At 45.3% G+C, this 27,216-nt stretch overlaps 1 protein-coding gene across 8 annotated transcripts in view; it reads left to right on the top strand.

Moving 5' to 3' along the window:
- Positions 1-14,241, top strand: part of ANK3 (ankyrin 3) — a 2,768,233-nt gene extending 2,753,992 nt beyond the window's left edge. For all 8 annotated transcript variants that reach the window (XM_069611214.1, XM_069611216.1, XM_069611217.1 and 5 more), the window contains one exon: positions 12,839-14,241. The gene's annotated coding sequence lies outside the window, so the exon portion shown is untranslated. The remainder of the gene's footprint in view (positions 1-12,838) is intronic.
- The last annotated feature ends 12,975 nt before the right edge of the window (positions 14,242-27,216 follow it).

The raw sequence follows: 27,216 nt of genomic DNA on the forward strand, positions 1-27,216 counted from the left end.
TCAGTTCTCAGATGGCCAAACGTACCCAAACCGACTATGCACCTGAACAGTTCAATAAAATCTTAAGGAGGATGTCAACTTTTGTGGAGTTTAGGCACAGACACCAAGACCAACTGTCATCCCTTAAAGGTGCCTCACAGCTCAGCAGCCCCCTGCCAAAAAGTCTTGTCTTGTGCCACAACCTAGCACCTCTGCTCTAGGCATCCCGGCCTCGACCTACCAAGACCCCTCTCGGGACTTGTACCATGACGACTCCTCAGGGTCACAAGACCCAGGGTCTCAAGGGGACCTTTATAGCCAAGACCAATTTTATGACAATGACGACGACATTTACGTAATCCAGTCGCCAGACCACTAGGACCAGTCGGTAGCAGATTCGCCTGTTGATAACCAACTACAAAACAATTAACTACTACTAAAGGCTGCACAACACATTAATATCGACATTCCGGAAGCACAGGTCGACAAAGACTTCTGGGGGATAAAAAGGTCCGTCACCCAGTTTATTCCGCTCCTGCAGTCTGTACAAAGACGCATCCAGCCATACCTACTGGTGCCTAGTCTCACAATGGCAGTCAATACCAGAATAGAAAAACTATTCAGAGCGGCGGCCACTGACCCCCTATAAATTAGGGGTTAGCTTAAACCAGATTTGTTAGTGGCCACCACCACCAGAAAGAAGGCAGGCACTCCCCTGGCGTCTGCAGAGGGCCGACCAGACAAACAAGGAAAATAAAAAAATATATACTTTCGGGAGAAAGATTGCCTCCTCTGTCTACCGTGGCTGGTGGGTATTGTAACAACTCGATACAATACCCGCCAGCCACGGTGCATCGTTGTTTGGGAAGGGTGGAACCTCTCCCCGGTGAGGTTCTGCCCTTTCCTCTGCCCCTTTTATTTCCTCTTTGAAAATTGGAAGAGGAACCTTGACCTTACAAAAACCACACTACTGCACACCAAGGAACAGAAAATGTCAACAGTAGAAAAACGCATACTGTTGGAAGAAGTAAAGGCACTGCTGGAGAAAGACCCCAGAGAGATCGTCCCAGCAAACCAGGTAAACAAGGGTATTTATTCAACATACTTCCTTGTGCCAAAGAAAGACCTTTCCATGCGCCCAGTATTAGATCTGCGCCTTGTGAAGAAATATGTCACACCCCAAAGGTTTTGCATGACCACGCTCCAAGAGGTAATCCAACTCCTAAAACAGTGGGACTACATGGCAACATTGGATATGAAAGATGCATACTTTCATATTGCAGTGCTCCTTGCGCACAGAAAATATCTGCGCTTCAAGATAGCGGAAGTGCACTACCAGTTCAAAGTACTCCCCTTCGGCATCGCCTCAGCACCAAGAGTATTTACAAAGGTACTCGCCGTAGTGGCAGCACACCTGCGCAGAAGGTCCATCCCAGTATACCCTTATCTGGACGACTGGCTAATCACTGGAGAATCTCCTCAAGTTTGCAAACAAAATAAGCAAAAAACAATAGACCTTCTCTTCAATCTGGGCTTCTCCATCAACAAAAAGAAATCAAGTCCAGTCCTCAGCCAAATAAAAAAATGTCTAGGGGCTATTCTAAAAACAAGCGAGGAGCTGGCTTTCCCCTCAAACGAGAGAGTACAAAACATGTGTTGCAAGTACCTCACTACAAAATTAGTCTCCAGATAACTGTACGCAAAGCAATGCACTTGCTCGGGATGATGGCCTCATGCATTCACTTGGTTACACACACGCGCCTGCGCATGTGTCCAATGCAGGAAAGGTTAGCAAAACAATGGTTTCTGACATGCGGTCAGTGGTACGATCTCATGGTTGTTTTGCTGCTAACCTTGAGACAGGCTCTTTGATGGTGGTCCAGAGACAACCTACTAAAAGGAAAACCCTTTTGCGTTCCACCAGCACAAGCGATCCTGACTCCAGACACCTCACTCGCCGGATGGGGGGCTCACTTCCTCCACCACACAGCCCACGGACAGTGGATATGCACCACAGCACAAAAACATATCAACTTCCTGGAACTATTGGCAGTTCTCGAGGCTCTTCAAGCCTTTTAGCAACATCTTACAAGTCAAACAGTGCAGGTCCTCGCAAACAGCACCACTGCCATGTTCTACCTGAACAAGCAAGGAGGCACACACACTCAAAGTCTGTCCAAGCTATCCCAAAAAATATGGAAGTGGGCACTCAAGCGGAAAATATTCCTAACATCTCATGTTCCAGTGGAACTCAATTCTGTGGCAACAACTCTATGCAGATTCCCTCTACCAGAAAAATACGAGTGGCGACTCGACAAAGATATCCTAGACAGAATATTCTCACAACTGGTTCACCCCCATTAGACTTGTTTGCCACGAGCCTAAACACACAATGTCCAGACTTTGCATCCAGGTTTCCCCAACCAGGGTTCAAGGGGAACGCCCTGTGGATGAACTCGTCAGGGAAATGTGCTTACACGTTTCGTCTGACACTACTCCTGAGCAAAATAGTGCACAAGATTTATTTATAAATTTCTAACTCGCCGACAGCCCGCAGGCATCAGGGCGCACATACACACAGGAAGAACAGGTAAAACATTGGAAGCGAAACAAGATAGCAGGTAATGGCAGATAGGAAGGGATTGATTTATTTGAAAAGTGTTGTTTTCAACATTTTCCTGAAATGTAAAATGTTTGTTTCCTGCCCTAGGTTCTGAGAGAGAGAGTTCCACAACTGGGCGTCAGACTGGAAAAGATCTACCCATCCCCCTTGTGCATTTGAAAGCGGGACAGGAGGCCAGGGCCTTGTCCGCTGAGAGCATTCGTCTACCGGGGGCATAGCAAGTTATCGCGGTTTTGCGGTAGAACGGGACGTTGCCATACAGGCATCGGTGAACGATGGTGCAGGCTTAGAAATTGATACGGTCCTATAATGACAGCCAGTGCAGGTCTTTCCTGTGCTTGGAGATATAATCCTTCCACATGATCATTTTAACAATTTGCACAGCGTCATTCTGTATCCGCTAACACCTCTTTACACAGGTAAGATGCACCAGGAACAAGTAACTCTAATCCTGGTTGCTCCTATGTGGGCGAGACAACCTTGGTTTCCACACCTGCTCAAACTGGCGATGTGTGACCCAATCAAGCTCCTTTGCCCGTACAACATGCTAATACAACACAACGGAGCATCCCTGCGCCCGCACCATTAATCTATGAATTTAGCAGCTTGGCTCCTGAAGTCATATAATTTGGCCACTTGAATCTTCCACAAAGGTGTATGGATAAAAAGGCATGGAAACCCAACACCAGACACTGTTATTTCAATAAGTGGAAGAGATTTGTTATATGGTGCACGTCACAAACACTAAACCCAAAAGAATGTTCTCCAGCTAACATTCCACAGTGCATGCTTTACCTACTAGACCCTGGCCTAGTATTTAATTCCATAAAAGTGCATCTGGCGGCCCTGTCAGCTTACACCACTTCATAGAACAAGGTGTCCTGGTGGAAAGTTCCTCTCAGTAAGGCATTCATTGAAGGGGTAAAGAGGCTATACCCCACAATTTCAAACCCTCCTCCGGGTTGGGATCTCAGTGATGTGCTCTTCAAGCTCATGGTTCCACCCTTGGAGCCTATGCACATGGTCAGCTTAAAACTTACAAGACTGCATTCCTAGTAGCTTTGACCTCTATAAGTCGAGTCAGTGAGCTACAGGCTTTGTCCCTACAAGACCAATTCTTCATAATAAACAAGGACAAGGTTGTCTGCCGAAAACATTCTAGGTTCTCATCTAAATTCATTTAAAATTTCCAGGTAAATCAGTCCATAGAACTCACTACCTTCAAAATCCATCTAACTCAGCAGAAAGAAGCCTGCATACTCTTGATGTACGGAGGGAGAGCTTGTACTATGTGAACAAAACTAAACCTCTAAGGAGAACAGACCAACTCTTTGTTTCCATAGAGTATGGGCTAGGGCTCACAAGAAAGAAAAGAAGTGTTCACAAATAATATATCTGGATGCAGTAATCGTGGTCTCCCTGCCCCACGTTTTGAGCACGGGAAAGGCGAGACTCTGGAGCACGGCACACACTCAAGGTTTCCCAGCACGAGTCGAGAGTTCCATTCTCAATTATTAGGACGTTGATGGCCAAGTCTCTTTCTTTGTAAAAAGTCTCTTGCCTTCGAGAACCTGATGTGTTCAAAATAACAACAAAAAGTTCCTTTGCAATTGTTACGTTGGGTGATGCCTTTGCACCCTTGGATCCCCTTCTTCTAAGTTCAGATTTCTAACCAGTTCTTGGCGATATCAGGACCTTCAGATGTAGGCTTTCCTGCTTCCAATAGCCTGATAGATACAAAATTAACAAACAAAAAGTTCCTTTTTGGGTTGCACTTGAGGTGATGTTTCTTCACCCTTGGGTCCCCCTCTTCTCGGCCTCAGACCCCTCTTGAATATCTGCCTCCCTCGTTCGGGTTCACCCTGGCTTGTATTCAATAACGATTTCTCGGTTGCACTCACATGCGTTGGGGTGATGGTTTCTCACCCCTGGATCCCCCTCTTCTGGATGCAGATCCTTCTCATCTGTTTGACTCCCTTCCGTCGGGTTCACCACGGCTTTATACACAATCTCCTTGTGATATTTACGAATCTTAATTTCTTAAACAGTTCACTGTGGACAACCCTCTGCCGGTTTCACTCTTGTCAAATACGCAGTTTTTTCCACTTTGCTTACGATGTGGGATTCACTCCCCTTAGCTTTACGATCATCTGCCGGTAAAAGACTTTCGACTGTACAGAGGATTTTACTAGCCCCCCGTATGACCACTTTGACCCTCTTCTCGCCTGTCCCAAGGCCTTTTGGTAACAGTAGTTTCAACAATCGGGTAATCACCCAGAGTTTCTCGAGCGAGCACCCACGTGGTGCCTGGCTCATCTGCAGCTGGCTTTCCTCTTTCAAATGAACAGTTCTTCATGCTTTCCGCAATCAGCCGTTTGCTACTTTTGTTCAACACAGTTCGGTTTCTTTATCGGTTCTCCCTTATTGATATTGATATTTTATTTCTATCACACTCATACACAAGTGTTTCACAGTGCAACAAGGCAAGGGATGGGGAACAGGGGAGAACAAAAACAACGATCTTACTAGGCCCAGTGACATTGAGAACGCGCAAGTGGAGGGTAGAGGGGGAGGGGTAGAAGTGCATGGAAGGGGGAACAAAAGGAGAGTGCAGAGCAAGGAGGAAAAAACAAAAATAATAATAATAAATTAATAAATAAAAAGTCAACAAATAATGGGAGTGCAGCCAGCAAGTGGCAAGTGCTGGGTTTATGGCAGCAGGCCAGGTAGGTCTGAAAGTGCAGGAAGAAAAGGGGAGGGCTGTATGGGTACTGATACAGACCCCAGTGCAAGGGGTGGCTCGGAGGCAGTGCGTGAGGGTGGCAAGATGAGCAGGTACCTGGGCCCGGAGGACAGAGGGTGGCCAGGTGCATGGTGCAGAGGGAGAGTAGAATCAGCAGGGGAGAAGAGGGGAGAAGGCAGAAGCAAAGAGGAAGGTCTTGAGGTGCTTCTGGAACCGGAGATGGTTCTCAAGCTTTAGAGTGGCAGGGAGGCTGTTCCAGAGGGAGGCCCCAGCCAAAGACAGAGATCTACCCCCAGCTTGTTTCTTTGAGAAACGACTGACCCAGAGGGAGTTATAGGTAGAGGAGCGGAGTGCTCGAGATGGGAGGTATTTGCAGAGGGATAGCTGAAGGTATGTTGGACGCAGGGCCCAGAAAGCCCTGTGGACAATGCAGAGGGTTTTGAATTTAATCCTTGCATCCACTGGTAGCCAATGGAGAGATTTCAGAGCTGGAGAGATACGATCCCAGGGCTTGAGGCCAAGGACAAGTCTTGCAGTCCTGTTCTGGGTACGTTGCAAAGGGCGGAGAGAAGAGGCAGGTAGATTAAGAAAGAGGCTGTTGCAATAGTCCAATTTAGAGAGAACCAGAGCTTGGGAGACAGCGAGCTTCTGCGGGAATGAGAGGAAAGGAAGAATACCTCTGAGGAGGTGAGTAGGAAGTTTGACTTTTTTGATACATCAGCGATGTGGGCGGAGAAGGAGAGTGTGGACTCAAAGGTGACACCAAGGTTATGGTGGGGATAGGAGGAGGGCCAAGGGAGGCTGGCCAGAGAGTGAGGGGAAAGGAAGGTGATGGTGTGCCAATGAGGAGGATCTCTGTCTTGCTGGCATTCAGACAAAGATCGTTGGCGGCACACCAATCTTGAATGGCAGTTAGGCAATCAGTGATGAGAGAGGTGGAGGAAGTAGCCGAGGGCAGCCTGAAAATGAGTTGAGTGTCATCCGCGTGGCACTGGAAGTTTGAGCAGAAAATGGCAATACAGTGGGTGAGAGTTTCCAGGTATTGGTTGAAAAGCCAGAATTTCTCGAGCGAGCACCCACGTGGTGCCTGGCTTATCTGCAGCTGGCTTTCCCCCTTCAAATGAACAGTTCTTCATGCTTTCTGCAATCAGCCGTTTGCTACTTTTGTTCAACACAGTTTGGTTTCTTTATCAGTTGTCCCCCTGACTCACCGGCTGTGATGGCCCCAATTGGCTTTCTTTGTATTGGGAGTCCAGACCGGTACCACGGTACCTCTTGACACCCTCTCGATATTTGCCGTCTTTCTCCTCCTCTTGAACTGCCGGGTCTGGATAGCTGTCGCATCGTGCGGTCTGCCTTGCTCGAATTGTGCTCTCATGCTCTGCCTTTTATCCCTGTGGGGAAAGGAAAGGGCCGTCAGGTATGTGTTATTCTGGTCAATTGCCTGACTTTGCCTGACCCTTGTTTTGGGACATATCAGGTCAATGGCTCTGGTGTTTGTCAGTCGTCTTTCGTAGTGTGCGAAGATGTTCGTGTCAGAACAAAGAGGGGAGGTGGGGCAGAGTGTTTGAATATCCTACGTGGTAGGATTGGGAAAGGTGTTATGAGACGGGGGATACAGCGTCTCACACATCAGTATCCCTCTTCCATTCCCCGAGGACCCCCGATCCAGGTGATCCTCCATCACTAGTCCACCCCCGGGAACTGGATCCAATAGCGATGGGCGTGTCCTGGCCACCTGGGTGACAGATCCCCGGGTACTAGTACGTGAGACACCTTCAGGTTTCTCACAATGCGCATAGATGTTTTCTGGGCTATCACTGTTTCTGCTTTATTACATCTGTACTCAAGCTATTACATCTGTACTCACGCTACACTACATGCAACCTCATGTCAGAAGCAAACAATCTGAGGGACCTCGACGCGTGAAGGACCATGGGTACAATACACGTCACACTAGGGATAGTATTACTAACACACCGTGTCGAGTACGTTTTTCAGTTTCGAAAACAAATCTTGTAATACTCCACTAGATGTCAATATGCAGTATGCAGGAGCATGTGAATCTAAGCAGATACAAGCACCGAAATAACCGAAATAAGATAGCGGTGAGTAATGTATCTATATATATATATGTATATATAATACGAGTGGCATATATATATATGTGTGTGTGTATATATATATATGTGTATATATATGTATATATATATATATATATATATATATATATATATATATATATAAAATTTCACAGAAAAAACTTTGCCAAAGGGACCTTAGGTTAATGTTAAAGGACATTTGTACCGCGCACTATCACCACCGGAGTGGTCCCCTGGCGCTCTCGCGGCTCTGAAAGAGGAGGGGAGTTTACGTTAGTGGGATGAAGCAGGAAAAGTGCAAGAGAGCAGTGATGTGCTGTTGGCGGCCTCAGCCCGGTGGGTCCGTTGGCTGGGCCTGGGGTGTTTGCGGCCGGTAGTCGTATGTGCAAGACTGTGCTTTTTGTTTTGTTGTTGCAATGTAGTGAAGTTTGTGCGGTTTGTTGTTCTGTAGGTTTTGAGTGTGTTTGGTTCGGAGTTTGAGAGGTGTATGTAGAAAGGGAAATTGTTAGTAGGGTTGGTTAGTTTGCGTCTCTATCCTAGTTGAGGCGCTCGGCTTTCGTAGTCTCCCCTGATGCAGCTCTGTCCTGATCTGGGTCCGACAGGCATACAAGGTTCCTTACTCCTCTGGCCCCCACCTCTAACATGCTCTCGTACAGCTCCCCTTATCCTCCCTTCATACTCCTGTGGTTAGTGCACCTGCCAATGTCAAACTCTCAGGTAGTGTGGTGATTGCCAGTATCTCGACAATTCCACACCACTGTGGTACCTGGCGATAACTAAGGGGCGGGCAAAGTGTTGGTGAGATTGTCTGGGGTAGTTGACTCAGTCTCCATGCGTGCCGCCTGTGTTCCACTCTATCCGGTGTCACCCGTCCAGGTGCCGTGGGAACTACCCTCCCGGGTCGAGGATGTCCGTGTCCTTTCCGGTTTAGTCTTCCTCTTCTGGTTTTGGTTTCCAGATTTAGTCTGTGGTGTTGAAGAGCCAGTTTTTTAGTGATTTCCTGAATATTAGGTGATCTTCAGTGTTTCTTATTTCTTTTGGGATGTTGTTCCATGTTTTTGCGGCTAAGTGGTAGAAGGAGGTGCCTGGTGGATTTTGTTACTTGATCGGAGGGTTCTCGTTGGTTTGTAGACTGTTATTTTCTTTTGTAGGAATTCTGCTCCTTGTCCGCCGATTGCCCTGTGCGTTATGCACATTGTTTTGAAGGTGATGCGATGTTTTACTGGAAGCTAGTGTAGTGTTTTTACGGCTGGAGTGATGTGGTCTCTTCTGGATAGTTTGAGGAGTAGTCTTGCTGCTGCATTTTGGATATGTTGCAGTTTCTTCAGGAGGTATTCTGGTATTCCTAGGTAAAGGCTGTTTGCGTAGTCGATTTTTGACATGATTAGGGCGACGATACTGAGTGTTTTGTGCATGAAGGAGAGAAAAGGTAGAATTCTTCTTGCCGTGTGGAGGCGGAAAAAGCATTTCTTCACTGTTGCATTTATTTGTGGTTCCAGGGTTAGGGTGTTGTCCATTAGGACTCCCAGATTTTTTACTACCTTCGATGGTGTTGGTGCGTTTCCCATTTCCATAGGCCATGGTGGTTTTGTTCTCTTGGTCTTTGGATACGATCATGATTTCTTTCTTTCCTGGGTTGATTTTCAGGTTTTTGGCATCCATCCAGTTGAAGACTTCTTTTAGACAGTCGATTAGGGTTGAATGGTCGACATTGGTGTCTTTGATTTTGTAGATGATCTGAGTGTCATCTGCATAGTTGTAACATGTAATGTTGTATTTTTTGAAGATTCTGATGACCTGAGTCTGATAGATGTTGAAATATAGTGGAGATAGTGAGGATCCTTGTGGCACTCCACAGTCGTTAACTCGTGGAGTGGATTTGAAAGGTTTGATCCATACGGTTTCTGTTCTGTCTGCTAGGAATGATTTGGTCCAGTGTAGTGCTGTGTCTGTTATGCCTATGTCTTCTAGTCTTTTGGTCAGGGTGTCGTGGCTAACTGTGTCAAAGGTTGCGGAGAGGTCGAGCAGAATAAGGGCTGAGGTAGTGTTTGAGTCTGCGTTAGTTTTTAGGTCGTCCCAGATGGATAGTAGCGCTGTTTCTGTTTCTCTCACTGGTCTGAAGCCGATTTGAGCTTGGTCCAGCAGGTGGTGTTTTTCAACATGTTCTTGGGTTAGTTTATATACGTAGGTTTCTAGAAGTTTTGCTGGGTAGGGGATGTTAGAGATCGGCCCAGTGACGCATGCCTACTGGGCATCTTCAAAAAATACTCAACCACAGAACGCCAGCATCTTACTACCGACTAATGAACCTATTCCTAAACACAGGAATAGTACCTACAACTTTCATATCAGCATACATCAAGCCCCACCTAAAACAAGAAACTGGAAAAGCAGAAAACCCTGCCAACTGTATACCTATTTCGAATCTACCCTACCTGGTATAAATACATGAGAACCGCATCTACAAAATACTACTCAACCTTGCGGAAAGCAACAGAATGCTCAATCACTCCCAAGAAATCTTCAAAACCATGAGAGGAACAGAATCAGCACTTCTATCCAAATGGGACGAGCAAAAAATAAATGCACACAACAGTTTCTGATCAGCCGTCATACTACTAGACCTATCAGCCGCCTTCGACACAATCAGACACAGAACACTAATCAAGAGACTAGAGGAATGCAGCATAACAATCTCTGCACTATAACGGCTTACATTTTTCCTCACCATCCGAAGAGAAAGAACACACCGTCTTTTACATCTAACACTTAAACCATCACCTGTGGCTTACAACAAAGATCAAGCCCCACTCCACACTCCTCTTCAACATCTAAATCCCCCCCCCTAATGAAACTCAGCAAAACCCATGGACTGACCGCCTACAACTACTCAGACAATACCCAATTCATCTTCAAGATAACCTCAACCCAAGACCCAAATAACACGCTCAACAAATAGCTCACAGACATATACACCTGGATAACAAACTCCACTCTCAAACTATAACCAAACAAAACTGAAGCAATGATCTCCCCTCCAGAAGACAATGCAACACAGACACACCTGAGCTGGCAACCGGGCATGGGAACCCAACCAGAGACATCAGTGATAACAAATCTGCAAATCCTCATGGACAATGGACTCTCACTAGAAACACAAGTCCATGCAATAGTAAAGAAATGCTTCTACCTCCTGCGACTAATTAGAGGGTTATTCCTGTACCTCACCTTCCCACACAGGACCCACGCAATCATCTCCTTGGTATTATCAAGAATAGACTATGCAAACATCCTCTACCTATGGAATGCCAAAATGCTTCGGAAAAAAACTCCAACGCATCCAAAATACTGCAGCAAGACTACTCCTGAGAATAAACAGAAGGGACCACGTTGCACCAGCCCTGAGAAGCCTGCACTGGCAACCAGTGGAAAAATCCATTAACTTTTAAAGTCGTCTGCATCACTCAAAAATCACTACATGGACAAGGAGCAGAATGTCTCCATGTCAAAATCAACTGCTACCAACCAGAAAGAAACCTAAGATCGAGCAACGACATCCAAATCGAAATGAAACACTATGAGAAAAGGAAATTTGGTGGAACCGCATTCTCCTATTTGATAGCCAAACTATGGAACTCGGTACTGAAGGAAATAAGAACAGCGGAAGATCACTTAACTTTAAGAAAACAACTGAAAACCTGGCTATTCAACTCACAAAGATGAGCATGAAAACAAGCACTCCCACAAATCATACTCTGCACGCAAAGCAATCATGGGTCAAAACAAATCGAAGAACCAACAATAAAACCACCACACACCATGAGCCAAACCTACTAACCACCCACTTACCTCTCACAAACCACACACATACAAAAAAGGACCAGCTATACCACACACAAAAAGACATAGGCCACACACCCACTGTTAATGACGCCACAAGAACAAACACAAACAACCCAGACACTGGACGTTGCCCCTTCCGGACACAACAGGCCCAGTGCACACAAAAAAGCACACACAGAAAGCTGAACGCACAGACGCCAGTTTCTCCTAGTTCTGCAAGCACCAACAGAAGAGCACAACTTCTACCCGATCCCTCTTCCCTCCCACACCAACCCCACCCACTTTCTTACAGAGCCACGTGAGCGCCTCAAGACCATGCAAATCGCAGCGGTGCACAGTTTAAATCAACATAACATAACTGAGCCAATGAATACCTCATATTTTACAGAATGATTCTGCTCACTTTATTGTTATTTTGTTTTTAATCTGACATTCCTGAAGCCTTGGTTTCTTGGTTAAGATTTTGGAATTTTACATTTGTACAAATATTCATATTTTTGTTATTTAGTTTTAGTTGTAGATCTTTTGATGTCATAACAGTTCACATTTCGTTTTTTCTTTGTTTTAAAGCACTGCTACAGGGGTTCAAAACCAATCCACAGGGATGCCCCCCCCCTTTTTTTTTGCATAAATCCCCTATACCATCAATGCTTGGGTTACAAAGTACGAACAAGCATATATAATCTCAAGCACAGGGCTGTACATCACCATGCACCGGGCTGCATCTTGGGTTAGCATTCATTGCCTACGCTGCAGAACAGTAAGTTATGTAGTATGTTGAGGGTGGCAAAAACCTTGCAGATAGGCACTGCGGTTTGCGTTTAGTGCCATCATTTGGAGAAAGTGGTGAAGTGGAAGTTGTTTGCTTTTGGGGTTAACAACGAGGAAAAAATAAGAAAATGTCTGGGAGGTGTTTGCTGAGACACAAGTTCGTGTTCATAGCCTTTTGTCCAATATTACAAATGTCCATGACAAATACTGGCTGTAGAGTATAATTAAATATTGATTTTCCGACCTCAACCCCCTGGCCCCTTGGAGTGAGGTTTCATTCATCAACTTCGTTATTCCATCAATGATTCTAATTCAGTGTAAACAGCAGGCTTTAGTCCTCAGATTAGGAGGGTGGCCTTTCGGATAACCCCTCGTACCGTTGACTTTCTCTGGTAACATCCTTGCCATTCATGGGCCCCTTTTGCTGACAGTGTTCCCTTGCACCTGTTTCTTCCTGTGATAGCACAGTGTAATGCTCTGATGATATGCTTTGGGAGACTGATGTGACATAGAAGAAATAGTGTAGGATAACCTTTAAGAAAAGCATCCATATTACTACAAAGCATTGCAAAGCAAATACTTATTGAATATTTTCTACTTGTTTAGTTTCTCCCGACAGCTTACATTCTACTACAAAAGGGAACCCAGTATGTGGTAGACAACAAATATTAAGTTGTTTAATGGAATGCATTATTATTGTTGTACAGTTTTAAAAGACAGTTTCCGAGAACTAGAGAATTAAGAGGAAAAAATAATGTTTGCATTTTCTCTCCTCAGGGTTGTGTGCTTTTACTGCCAGTATTCACGGGACACATCCATGGATTACAAAGTCAATGGGAATGAAAGAATTCACTGGAACAGAGTGTGCGTGTGCGTTTGCTGCTTCCACACATTAGCCGCATGGTTTTTATGCAAAGAAACATTTTTAATTTAGCATGAGCCAATTTACAGAGCATGACAGTTCACCTTCAAACAAGGAGTCCGAGAGTGTGCAATTAACAATGCAGTGTATATAAACGATGCCATGCTGTGAACAGCTCTTTTTTCAAGCAAGCTGATATTGCCATAAAAGTCAACATTACAAAGAAGCACTGTGGCCAGAGGAGGTACGAGGAGATACATGGAACTTTAAAAGTACAAGTACACTACAAATCACTATTAAGCAACAGCTCGCCTTATGTTTCTTGGACCCCAAAGGTCAAGGTTACAAACACTATTTCTTTCTTTTTTAATCATCAAGTTTTGCTGTAAATATTTGAAACTGTACAAATAAAATTCTAAAAAGCCTATAATAAATGTTGGTAAGGCACTGCCTCCTGGAAGGTCACTCGCAGGATATCACAATGGCGTCTGACGGAACAGGTGATTCTTGGGACACTCTGCCAACAGGAATATTCTGGGTTGTATCTTAAAAGATTCTTGTAAATTAGCAATTCTAATGTTTGTATATGCAAAATAAAGTCTCGCTTGATTTTAGAAAAAAATCCTCTTTAAAACCTGCTGCAAATTTAAATGATTCCTACAGTGAGGAATTCTGTAGTTCTGTGAAACTTTTCTTCAGAGTACTAATATTTTGATGCATGTGTTTCACCTTATTTTAATTCAATCTTTTTGAATTTTGCAGACACTGTATCAAAACATTTAAAAAACTAAATTTTATCTAAAAACACAAACCCCTTTTCATCTTATATCTGTTGCTGTTGCCAGTTTTTTCACTGAAAATGACATACAAACAAAATGGTAATATATACAGTAGTGTGTATCATAAACTGGAGCACTTACTCGTCTTGCGTTTACCTGGATGGGATAATGATTGCTGCTTTCAAAGGGGACTGGTGCTTTTTAAGCACAAGGTTCAGGTTTTTAAAAATGAACAGAACTGAAATGATTAGCTGATAGGCAGCACGCTGTAAAATTACTGTATCGTGTACTGGCTATGAGAAATAGTTTTTCAGTAAGCCAACCATCTGTAATCATAGCAGTATATTAGGTTGGTAAAGCTGCTGTGTTTTAAAGGGGCATATTTTTGAGGTTTGGTGAAATATTTTCATTTGTTAATTATATTCATATGAAAACAGCATTCATTGATGCTAGCTCCGATAACATACTGTATGAAAACACAAACACTGGATGATCTAGTTGATTATTTAAACAAAATAAATTGTGTTAAAACTCTTTGATCACTTGTATTTTCAGTGTATTTATAAAAGATATGCAGTATCATGAATTACAGCCGTTTGTTTGTATTTGAATTGCTTTTCTTTATAGAGATTATGATGATTTCCCTTACTTTTAGTTTTCAGAAAAATGTGAGTCTCTTGTTAGACTTTGCCAAGGGCTTTCTCCACAATCAGTAGCAAATCAACCACGCACAAAGAATTGCTGTTAGCAAAATGAGCACATGACTTCCGGGCGGACTGGTGTCAATGTATAAAACAATGTAACTCAAAGCAGTGTAAGAATTAAAAGATGCAATACCAGAAATATAAATACAAAATAACAAGACAGTATTAACTAAAATGTGTCAAAAGTAAAAATATGTTAAGTCTATTTATATCAACCAACATTAAATTAATACAACCAAAATACATAATGGCCACATGACGCCTACACTTCGCATAAGCCCTACCTCTTTATGTCCTATCTTCATGCTATCTCCTTGAAAGAATGGTGGGAGGGAGTCAATGATCTTGGAAGGTGATGAGTGCTGCCCCTTGCCTCCAGACTGTTGAGAAGCTAGCCAGAGACCACATTGCACATACCTGCTATGATGCAGTTTTTATGTCCTCAGTGCCGTGGATGGCCATTCGCTCAGGCATGTCCTCACTGCATCAGGCTCCTACTTCACAGGCTCTACCTAGTAGTGCAGAGTGGATCTTCTCACAGGAAGAGCAAGTGCATCTGTGGTACTGCACCTGGTGGGGTTCCTGTGTTTTTTTTCCTTTTCCGTAGCCAGGCAATAGCTCAGTGATGGTCCTTGCACTGCTGGCACACATACATCCATCACGGCACAAATGGCGTTAGCCTGGCGACTATGCAGCTGTCCGTTGCACTCAATTGTACAAGCGCACCGTGGCTTACTAGTTGCCAAATCTCAATAAGAGCGATCCTGTCAGGTGATTCCCGGGACATTAGCTAGTCATTTGCAGGATAGGGACACTTAGATAAATGCTTATTACAGGATCTAGGACAAGAAAATAAACTAATCAAGCTTTTTACTAGGTAACCCAATGGCTTACTCCACCTAATCTCAAGTTGCACCTTCAGGTTGAACCATCCAGAAGAGGAGCAGCCACTCGAGACCAATGTTCAGGATAGACTTGTCATTCTGCAACTTAAACCTGGCACGATGGGCATAAAAATAGAGACCATTCTTTCTAGGTTGGAGAAACTTATAGGGTGTAATGTCGCAGTCAAACAGGCAAGGCAACAACTAACCTGGAGGGCTCTCACAGCCATGTTTCTCAAACATTGAAGGGGGTGGAAGATACTGAGACAAGCAGTAAAAAAATAAATGTACGGATTTCAAGATGTCGGCCGCGGCGAGGAGACGTATGTAGTAGTCTCACCTGCCGGGCTGCGATTATAAAGCACAGAAAAGAAGCGTTGGTACAGCGTTGCAGCACCTTTTTCAGTCAGCAGTATCAGCGGGACTCAGGAGTCTCAGCTGTGAGCATGTGGGGAAGCAGAGACAAGGGGAAGAACGCACACACTCCGCCGGAGCCCCATCCCCGGGCAGCGCCAAAATACATTTGGCGCGAACTCCGCTCGGGGTATTCAGACACCTGATCCGGAGGTCCAGAGTGGGAACAGAAGAAAAACGCACCCAGGTGGCATCAGAGGAGCGCAGTAACGGCTCTGGTCCCAGCGGAGGGGAAACAATCAATAAAGACGCAGGGAGAAGTGCAGGAGCGGCCTCGGGAGAGGTGAGAAGGAACTGCCGTTGGAGCCTGGGACACGGTGGCCCACCACACGGAGGGCTGGCCACCCCAAGTGATCCCTCCTGAATTTGGCGAACTGGGGGAAACAGGAGTAGGGGTGGCCCCCAGGAGGCAAGAAAGAAGAGCCCCCATGGAGGATTGGAAGGGCTCTGCATGCCTGTCATAATCACATGCCCGACGGAGGGGGACTGTATGCTGACAGCAGTGCTGGGACTGAGGCCCCCCCGGCAACACAAGCACCGGGGGCAGAGCAACGGCATACCTCCCGGTGGGGTGGACAAAGAGCTGCTGCCTGACAGGGCAGGGAAGACCACAGCTCCAACGGCAGAGGAGGACACAGGTGGCCCCCATCGTGGAGGTGAGTGCCCCGGCACAGGAACCGGAGACAGTAACAACAAGGGTCCGACTGGGCCAGTAAGCCCCCCCTGCAAAGATACGTGGCAGTGACGCGACTCGAGTGGGGCCCCCTTTGCCCCATCCAGGAATCTGCCAGCAGGGGAGGGGCGCAAGGAGGGAGAATGCGGGCGGAGGCAGGGACGCCCCTCGATACAACCCATAAAGACTCCCTTTGAGCTGGTGCCGACCAATTGACCGCTAGATCCCCCGCTAGGGGGGATAAAAGAACATAGGGGCCTGGCCACGCAAGAGGCCCAGTTGGGGTGCAGAGCGCCGCCGGAGACGGGGACTTATTTGGGCATAACCCTTACGGACAGGGTGGATCTCCTATATGGGGAGAACTATCCGGAACTGCTGGGGAAAATTAAGACGGACTTGGAGTGGTGGAACCCCCTGGCAATGTCCTGGTGGGGACGCATGACTTCGGTAAAGATGACCGTTCTTCCAAAGTTGGTATACTACTTCCAGGCTATGCCGATAAGAGTCCCCAAGTCTTTTTTCAGAGCACTCACAAAAGTAATATCCTCATTTATATGGAAAAATAAACCCCTAAGGGTAGCTAGATCAGCTCCAACTAAGGAGGAGGGCATGTCGCCCACATTTCTATAGGTATTACCAAGCGGTGCAACTATGGGTCTTAAAGGAATGGATGGGGGAGGATCAGCAAAAGGTCTGGGCAGAGTAAGCTAGGGCGGTGGCTAGATCCCCACAGGTGGAGACGTTGTGGAAAGGGAAACAAGATAGGAACCTGAATCTTCGCATTAGCAAAGTTATGAGGGCCCCACTGGAAGCATGGGACGACCAAACGCGGAAGGGCATCTTGACAGAAGCACTGGCCTTGTTCACACCCATGTTCGGGAACCCGGAATTCCCGCAAGGAATGGAAAAGGGGGCGTTCAGTAAATGGGAGATGGCAGGATGCACAAAAATAGGAGAAATGATAAAGGACCGGGATGTCGGATCCTTCGAGGCTTGCAAAGCACATCTAAGCCTCAAAGAATCGGACAGATACAAATATGAACAGCTTAGACATTGGCTTGCAACACCTTCCATTAAACAGGTGGCCTTAAGGGATCTCGCACCATTCAAAAAATTCACTTTGACCATCTCTGGGTCCAAGAAGTTAATGTCGGCACTATATAAGTTTATCAATGTGCAGAAAGAGGACTTCAGGTGGAGCTACATGTTGAAGTGGGACTTAACCCTGGGGGAAACAATCAGTAAACCACAGTGGGAGGAGCTATGGGGAATCATCCCTAAACTGACCCGCTCACTCCAAATGAGGGAAATGTGGGCAAATGTCATGACCCAATGGCACTACACCCCGGAGAGGGTAAACAAGATGTTTCCGCACACGTCCAAACTCTGCTGGAGAGACTGCGGGGGGGAAGGGTAATTGGAGGCATGTTTGGTGGGACTGCAAAGAGATCCAGGGATTTTGGGCCAAAGTGAATTCACAGATGCAGAGGATGTTCCTAAACGTGGCCCAACTGGGAGAGAATGTATGGCTTTATGGGATTATGGACCCGGTAGCTTGGAAATACACAAAATCACAATGGAGGAGCTTTATGGGCCTGGTGATAGCAGCAGGGGCAACTATTGCCCAGAACTGGAAACAACGGGACTCGTCAATGGTGGTTTGCTGGCTACAGAAGGTGTGGACATTAGTGACAATGGAAAAATTAACTCATACCTTGCAAGGTACAAAGGGATCGTTTATGAAATAGTGGGGGGTGGCAGTGTTGGAATACCTTCAGTCAGACTATATGGAACAATGGTGTCCACACAAAATAAGCATTTTGGACATATTTGCAGCATGAAAGAAATCCACACAGGAGCAGAGAAAGCGATCTTCCTGAGGGAGGGGAGGAAGGGGGAATTGGGGACCAAGTTAATGTTTGTACAAGGTCACTCATGCAGGAATTAAATCAGGCGGCCAGGGCTACCACCAGCTTTGAGACCTTTATTGAAAGCCCACACAGAGTTGTTAGCATCACACTTCCCTTGCACACTCTACGAGACCAGGAGTTGTCTTGGTCCTCAAATGTAGAAGAAGAGATGAGACTTCCCGAGCTACTAGAGATAAAGGGGTAAACATATTTCAAGCCACTAGCCTCAGTTGGTTTACAGATTTTAGCCATCCATTGCAAGTTGCCAAGAAATCTTTATAGCTTTAAGAAAACACTTTAGGATAAGTAATAAAGTTTTAAAATATGCAATTGTGTTGCACTCCAAATTAATGATTATTCATATTGCTAAAGCAAAATTTCTGTACAGGTCCAGAGGTAGCTATGCAGTATGTGGAGAGGTTGTGCATGTAGGATTTGATGGACAATAATTGTTTTGCAGCCTCTGACACAACACCCATCACACCCCTTTTAGTATATAGATTCCCAGCGGAAATTTTAAAATGTTAATAGTTTTCAGGAACTCTCCATTTCAAATGATTTTTGGGCTTAACACTGCCGGGTAATTAGTATTTTTTAAATTTATTGTTTATTGGTTACAAAATTTCAAATTTAACCTTAACAATAATAGAACAATTACAAACACAATTGCAATTACAGTAAAAAGATGGATAAAACATGTAAATGACTCAATTCATTATTCCAGGACAAAAATTCTTAAACATCAAAAGAAAATTTCATTTATACATCTACTGGCTTATTCTTTGACAGTTCTAAACTATTATAGAAACGTACGATCGCAACTGCAATAACAACGGGGTAACCTCTCATACAATGAGCCCAAGAAGTGTCGCACTCCATCTGTTCATACTATGCAAATATATATTTTTTTGTAATATAACAATCGCTTACTCTTCAAACTTGGACAATGCACCAATAAATGTTTAGTAGTCTCCAGGGTCCCTCTCTTTTTGCAGAATCTACAGAAAGAATACTTCACAGTCTGCCCATTTTACCAGTATTTCCCCTGAGTGGTACGAGTTCCGTCTAAAGCATTGAAAGTCCCTTCTAATACTAGGACAAGGGAAGATCTTTAAATGTTCTGCGATCATCCCTAGTCGCTTGTGTTCATCAAATAGGTGTTTTAGACTAGTCTGACCATGCATTCAATTGATAGTGTTGCACCAGTCGTTCTTAAATAAGGATATTTTGACCTTGACTACTGCTTCTATGAGATTGTTTTTCATAAGCCCACAGGAAAGGAGAATGACCTCACACTGCTTGTCGAAGGCAGAGACTACCTTTAGATATTTCAACATATATCCAATGTATTGATAAAAAGTATTCACTGGAGGACACACAAATTAGCTGTATGATAAATGAATATTCCAAGAACCTCTGGGTCTTAGTGAGTTAATTCCAAGCTCAAACCTAATTGCTGCAGTCTGAACTGCATTTGTAATTTCCAACACCCTGTGCCATATAATATCTCTAGCTTTTCCAAATAATCAAGGGCACATTCTTGGAGCAATTCAATTACAGACATAGGTTTTGGAACTACTTTCCCAGTGAAATACTTGACCAAGGGAAGGCAGGAGAATTTACAATACCTGGTCTTTACATAGATCATTTGTATAATAAGTTTCTCTGCCTTTTCCCTTAAGTAATTTTCTTCAAGTAATGTATTCAGTTAACTCGTAATTGGGAATCCCAAATAAATTAAGGAATTATCTCTTTCCAATGCATGTCCCTCAATGTCCATCTCTTAATCATTTTCTTTCTCCTTTTTTAAAAATTGATAGTTCTTTTGTTTTACTTGGATTTATCTTTAAATAATTCACACCTGCAAATTTATCAAAGGCATCCAGAAGCCTCTGAAGACCTAGACCTGCGCAGTCAGTTAAAATGAAATCATCGGCATAGGCCAGCCAAATAATGGCAAGCCCGCTGAATTCTGGTGAAACAAATGCTGTGGCTTCCAATGTCTCGCCTACATCAGAAACATATAGGTTGAAAAGGCAGGGGCCAAAATGCACCCCTGCCTTAAACATTAGCAGTAGGAATGTTGCAGGAAAGTGAGCCTTTGTGACTCAAACATACTTGAACATTGGTGTCTGTATGCAACCTAATAAGCAGATCCAGCAGGGCTTCTGGGTTTCCTCAACCATGTAACTTCTGCCCAAGTCTGTTATGACTAACCAAATCAAAGGCACAGGATAAGTCGATTGCTGCCAAGTGGATATGTTCATAATTACCAGGACATACTAAACCCTGCAAACATCCTATAATAAACCCATTTAAGTTAGTTCCGGAGTGTTTCCAAAATCCTATTTGATTTTTACTGAGTCTTACCAAGCACATCGTCCAATCTTCAAGGTGTTTTAACACCAGAGACGTGTAAATCTTACTATCTGCTTCGAGTGCTAGGGCGATAATTTTCTGGTCGAATCTAACACCTTTTTTAAAAATGGGTTTAATAAATGACGTCCACCAGGTAAAAGGCAGGTATCCTGTTTACAGTATGTTATCAAATAAAGTCTTCAACAAAACCGCCCAAAGTTTTGGATCTCCCTTGAAAAGTCTATTTGTGACCGGAAGCCCGAGAATTACTTGCTCCCATAATTAAGGAGTGTACATCCTCCACTTCAAATTTCAAGATATTTTTCTAGTAGTTATTTAAGTCTGGTAATCCCCAACCTGCGTCAAGGAGAACCCCCACTTCTGCATACAGAGCAACTATACGTGTTACCCAGTGTGTTTCTGAAACTGCATTAACTCTTTTTTTCTGTATGTCCCTTATTTAATGTATTCATGAGGTTCCAGAAATGTTTCACATTCAATGGCACTTGGCGTTTCAAAATTTCTTCCGCATCTGCTTGGAGAATCGAGGCTTTGTGATTTCTCTCCCAATTTTTAAATTGTTGTTTGATCTTGCAAATTGCCTCCATGTGTTCTGAATATTCCACACCACTTATTTTGCCTCATAATCCTTTTTCCGCTGGGCCAAGTCACAGTTATACTTATGACATCTCTTATTTGTGATTGGAGCCTTTGGCTTTTTACCCATACTCATACGTCCCGTTCCCTTTCCGCCATCCTTGTGGGTGTCCCCCAACATGGCAGCAAAAAATTGAGCTTCCCCTTCAAATTTAGGAAAGGGTGTGGGGGGCGCAGTCTCTGGCGTAGGAACGTCCCACCCTCCGGCGCCTCACCTCAGTCCCTTTTTCCGCGTGGATGGTGTTGGACATAGAAGCCAGCACAGATACTTTATTTTAGCTTTCTGCTTGCTCCCTGTTATGTTTTTTTGATTTTATTTAACTTCCCTTCAGTGCCTCGCCTCCCCCGGTACATGTTGGCTGCAGGAGGATTCACAAAATGTGCCTCATGCGACCGCTTGTTCTCGGATCCCCATGCACTCTGTCTTGAGTGCTTGGGGCCCGACCACCACCGAGACAGTGCTCTCGGTCGCAAGGCATTGAAGAATCGCTTGTTGTAGTGGAGGGTGATCTTCCACACTTCTCCTCCGCCCCAGCTTAAGGACATAGTCTCCAGGACCTCTCGTCAAGTCAAGGTAGGCCCTCTATTCAGCATTGCTCCACAGTGTGGCGACTCCTTCGCTGGGGGTTCCCACGGATCAGGGTTCTGCGTTTTCAGGTTCTGGTAGGCCCAAGGCCTCAAAGGCTACCAGCTCCCAAGCCGAGGGCCCGGGGGTCTTCTGGGCGCTCCTGGGACAGACCTGAGGCCGTCCTAGCTACCGGTTCCCAAACGTAGGTGCTCAGAGGCCCTACCAGGCTGTTCACAGAAGGGCGGTCAGGTTTGTCATTTTCTTCAACCCCAGGTGGTAAGGGATTGTGGAGTGACACCTCCAAGAGTATGTCCTCGGCACAATCCAGCATGGCTACCGGCACAGGTGCTGAGGGCCTCCAGCCTACCAGAGCTTGCTCCAAGGTCGTGAGTCAGGGTTTTAAGACTACCGGTCGGCCAGCCAAGGGCTCAGCGCCTACCAGAGTGATCTCTGAGGTCGACGCTCCTGCCTCAGGTGCCAGACCCAAGCTGTATCCTCCCGTGTCTGAGGCCTATCGTGGCTCAGGGCCTTTGCACCCTCCCGCCCAAGATGCAAGGTTTCAAAATGACAGAGGGCCACGTGGCAGAGCCTCCTAGGCCGGCAGTCATCTTGAATTCAACTCAAAGCCCGCCCATGCTTTAGCCCATCGAAAGGGCTTTGCAGGATGATCCCAGTCCCCTTCCCTCTGGAAGCAGCAGCGGATTGTACGGTGCAGGTTTCTGGTCTCAGGGGTACAGCTACCCATCACAGCCTTACGGATACACACCACAGCGGAGGCCCAGTGCCTTGGAGGGCTTGGCCCCTAGGCAACCGGCAGCTTGCGAAACCCGCTTCTTCGATCGCTTCCTCCTCCCCACGCGTTTCCCTCAGATGAAGGGGCTCCTGAAGGACATTGTGAAGCAGGTCATCCCACAGGTGGCGCCTCCTGGCCCCCTCCTATGGGAACTCCTCCCGTTCCTCCAGTGCTGGTCACTCCGCCGGTCCAGGCCCTACCGGTTGTTCAGACCCCACCAATGCCTCCCCCTCAACAGCCGTTGGACCTGTCTTTCGGCACCAGGCTTAGGGGGACCCCGTCAGCCCCTGTGTCCCAGGGTCCTGAATCACCTTGGTCTATGAAAATGGGGGGGGGACAAGGATGAGGACGCCCAGGATGATGTACCCTCGGCATCCATTAAAGCCTTTCATGACCACCTTCAGGGCCTGGAGGAGTTATTTGCCCGAGAAGGCCCCCCAGGCGTCACCAGTGCTAGCAGAGGTCTTGGGTAAGCGCACCATGGTCCAGTCTGGCATCCCTGTCCCGAAGGATGTCCTGCAGGTGGTGTGAAAGGTCTGGGAGAAGCCTAGGGCCAACATCCAGATGAACAAGAAGTTGGACAGCAGGTTCAGGCTGACGGGCGGGGAGCCTATCCTCCTGGCTTCCAACCTGCAGCTGCATTCTTCTGTTTTGGCGGCGGCCTCCTTGTATTCTAAACCATCGTCGTCATCACCTCCCTCCACGGGAGCCACCTCCAGTTGCCTCTCCAAGGAGGACAAGCTCCTCAAGTCTTTGGGAAAGCACTGTTATTCCATCCCAGGACTGCATCTGCGGCAAGCCAACGCAGACGCCCTCTTGGCTGCGGCTAATCAGAAGCTATGGTGGGAGCTCAGGTAATTTTTTTTTGTTTACAACTGTATTTATAAAGGTTCATATTTAAAGCAGACTTTGGTGAGTGCATTTAACTTAACAGTACAAAATTACACGTCATCCACCTTATGTATTATTTTACATAGCAAGTAAAGAGTCATCAATCCCTCCTACAGCGTTCCATCACTAAGGAGATCAAGTAGTATGTGGTGCGTTTTCCTTGTTGCTTCACAATCCCATAACATAGTCACCACCCATGTCTTCCCCACTCCACAACAGCTCACTAGTTCCCGGTCAACGATAACATAGAGCACATTGGGTACCAGAAATCTATAGCCCTAGAGCCTAATGGTTGCAATCTGCAAAACTCTTGTTCGACATCACACCACCACACAAGGTATTTTAACCATTTTGACAATGTTGATGCGGCGGGGCTTGTCCAAGGCATCACTATACATCATTTTACAAATATCATGCAGATAGATAACAACTTCCTCCTGCCCTTTGAGATACGTGGCAACCATCCGAACAAGCAACAAAGAATATTCAACGGAACTGTGCACCCAATCATTGTCCCTGTTGCTTCTGTAACCTGGCTCCAGAAAGTTGTTTAAATGCGGGCAACTCCACAAGACATGTATAAAACCAGCATCCTCACATTTACATCTGGAGCACTGCCCATCACATGACTTATCAAACTTCCTCTGGGCAGCCGGGGTAATATACGCCCAATGCAGAATTTTAAACTGTAGAAGTTTAAATCGGGAGCTAATTGCCACTTTCCTAGTGTATGAGCACATGTATTTCCGTTTTGCATCCAGCAGCTCCTCCCCCAAATCAGCTTCCCTTTTTGATCTACTAGCTGGCCTCTCCCTGAAGCCAGCCCCCAAAGTTATGTCATTTTATGTTGCTATGCTTATAACGCGCCAAAGCCCGTGGGCATCCAGGCGCCGAGAGACAGATAAATGACAGAAGATTGCTTACAGTATTCATACTAAGTAAAAAGATACGTTTTCAGCTGCTTCCGGAAGGCAAGATGGTCCTCTATCTTACTCATCGGAATAGGTAGGGCATTCCATGCTTTAGCTCCCTGAATGTGAAAAGCCCGACCAAAACCACAGGCTCGTTTTACCTGATGCACGACCATTTGGAAGCCCTCTGCTGATCTTAGAATTCTCTTAGGCTGATAAATGTAACTTTGTCTTTCGAGTAAGTTGATGCATTACCATAAATACATTTGACATGTGGTTAACAATTTAAGTTGGATTCTTGCTCTTATTGGAGGCAGTGTAGTTTTTTCCTTGCTGAGGTGGTTGGCTCTGAACGCTTCATCTGAAAGATGATGCGTATGGCTGCATTTAGGATTTTCTGCGGCTGTTGAACATCGGCCTTGTTTGCACCTCCTAGGAGTGCGTTACAATAATCCACACGAGGAAGGATCACTGCTCTCACGAGTTTTGTGCAGTTTTCTATTGAGACCAATGGTGCTACTTGCCTGAGCACTTTGAGATGGTAGTTCGTACTAGTGGTGATGGCTGTTACATGAGCTTCGCAGTCCAGGCTGTTATCCATGTATGTGCCTAGGGTCTTTATCTTCTGCACTACACTTATTTGGCTACCGTCTAAGTAACATAAGCTCGGTCTTAGTTGCATTTAGACAGAGCAAATTTGTGGACATCCAGCATTTTATAGTATGATACACTGCATCCAACATACATTGATCTTTCTCATGATCTCCAGTAATATCAAGGACCAACTGGAAATCATCCGCATAGTTACAAAAGAACAGCTGTAGTAGTTCTAGGTCACTACAGAAAGGAAAAATATAAATGGTAAGCAGGCGGGAAAGAGATGCCCCCTGAGGCACTCCACATGTTATAGTTTGTGACGCAGAAGCACTGTTGCCCCAGTGCACTCGTGACTGGTGGCCTTCCAGGAAGGATCTTAGCCAAGTAACGGCATCCGTGGAGAGCCCTCCTATAGTTTTCATACAATGAAGTAATATTTTATGAACTAGCAAGTCAAAGGCTGCTGATAAATCTAACAGCATCAGCAGCCCTGACTTGCTATGCTCTAATTTGGAGAGCATATGTGTTTGGAGGTCCAGGAGAGCACTCTCCGTACCATGGTGACTCCTGAATCCCGACTGTTTCACATGTAAAGTACCAGCAGTCTGTACATGGAACTGTAACTGAGTGGTGGCAATTTTATCAATGAACTTAAGAAAAAATAAAGTATTAGTTATTGGTCTTAAGTTAGCTGCGTCAGTGGGTTCTAATCCTGCTTTTTTTTCGCAGTGGGGTAACTGCTACATTTTTTATTGACTGGGGAATAACACCAGTCTGAAAGGAGAAATTTGCGAACCTACAAAGAAAGGGTGCAAACAGTTCCTTATGTTGTAATATGTATTTTCCCAGGCAGTTGGTGTGATGCATAGTTTTGAGTATGCTTAACATTTCAGCTATGGAGGTTTTCTTAAAACTAAAGCCTGAGGGTGATTCTAATGGAATTAGTTTCAGTTGTCTGATTTGTCAAGATTTTTGATGGATTAGCATGTGTTTAATGTGTTTTAATAGGACTTTGATTAGGTATGGGGGTTTGTGATGAGGATGCCAAGGCTTCCTTCTTAATTATATCGCTTGCTTTTGATAATTTGTCTGCAAAAGCCTTCTGTACTCGATCAGTCATTAGCTGTAGGTTTAATTGACGGCTTAGATACAATGGGTTTTTCCCATGAGCTATAGAGACGAAAGAGTTCTTTCGTCTGGTCTCCAGCTATGATAATTTGGTTGTTGTAAAAGGTTTTCTTTGCCTCAATGATGTTGGTGCTACATTGCTTTTTTTTAGACTTCCAAGCCAACAAATTTATTTCAGAGTTATCCTTGCGCCAGATATGTTCAGCCTGTCTTTTAATGGTCCTGAGTTCTGCCAAGGTTGAAGAAAACCATTTTTGACGATTGGGAAGCTCTCTAACAGTTTGTTTTATCTTTCATCGGGACATGTTTAGCAAGCATTTCTGAGATCTACACATTATAACTACTTATGAGTGTCTCAATGTCATGATGATCATTAGTTTTAGTCATCAATGATTGTATACAGTCAGTCAAGATAGGGGCAGTGATGCCCTTGAAAATTCGAGTTTTGATGGTATATGTGGGTTCATGTACTCTCTGCTGGAAGCTTTAGAGTGCATGCAACGGAAAAGTTGCCAGACCAGATACACGGCGTGAGGCTGACGGGCGGGGAGCCTATCCTCCTGGCTTCCAACCTGCAGCTGCATTCTTCTGTTTTGGCGGCGGCCTCCTTGTATTCTAAACCATCGTCGTCATCACCTCCCTCCACGGGAGCCACCTCCAGTTGCCTCTCCAAGGAGGACAAGCTCCTCAAGTCTTTGGGAAAGCACTGTTATTCCATCCCAGGACTGCATCTGCGGCAAGCCAACGCAGACGCCCTCTTGGCTGCGGCTAATCAGAAGCTATGGTGGGAGCTCAGGTAATTTTTTTTTGTTTACAACTGTATTTATAAAGGTTCATATTTAAAGCAGACTTTGGTGAGTGCATTTAACTTAACAGTACAAAATTACACGTCATCCACCTTATGTATTATTTTACATAGCAAGTAAAGAGTCATCAATCCCTCCTACAGCGTTCCATCACTAAGGAGATCAAGTAGTATGTGGTGCGTTTTCCTTGTTGCTTCACAATCCCATAACATAGTCACCA

The sequence above is a fragment of the Ambystoma mexicanum genome, chromosome 8 (assembly GCF_040938575.1).
Source record: "Ambystoma mexicanum isolate Mex_15411 chromosome 8, UKY_AmexF1_1, whole genome shotgun sequence".
Classification (NCBI taxonomy): Eukaryota; Metazoa; Chordata; class Amphibia; order Caudata; family Ambystomatidae; genus Ambystoma; species Ambystoma mexicanum.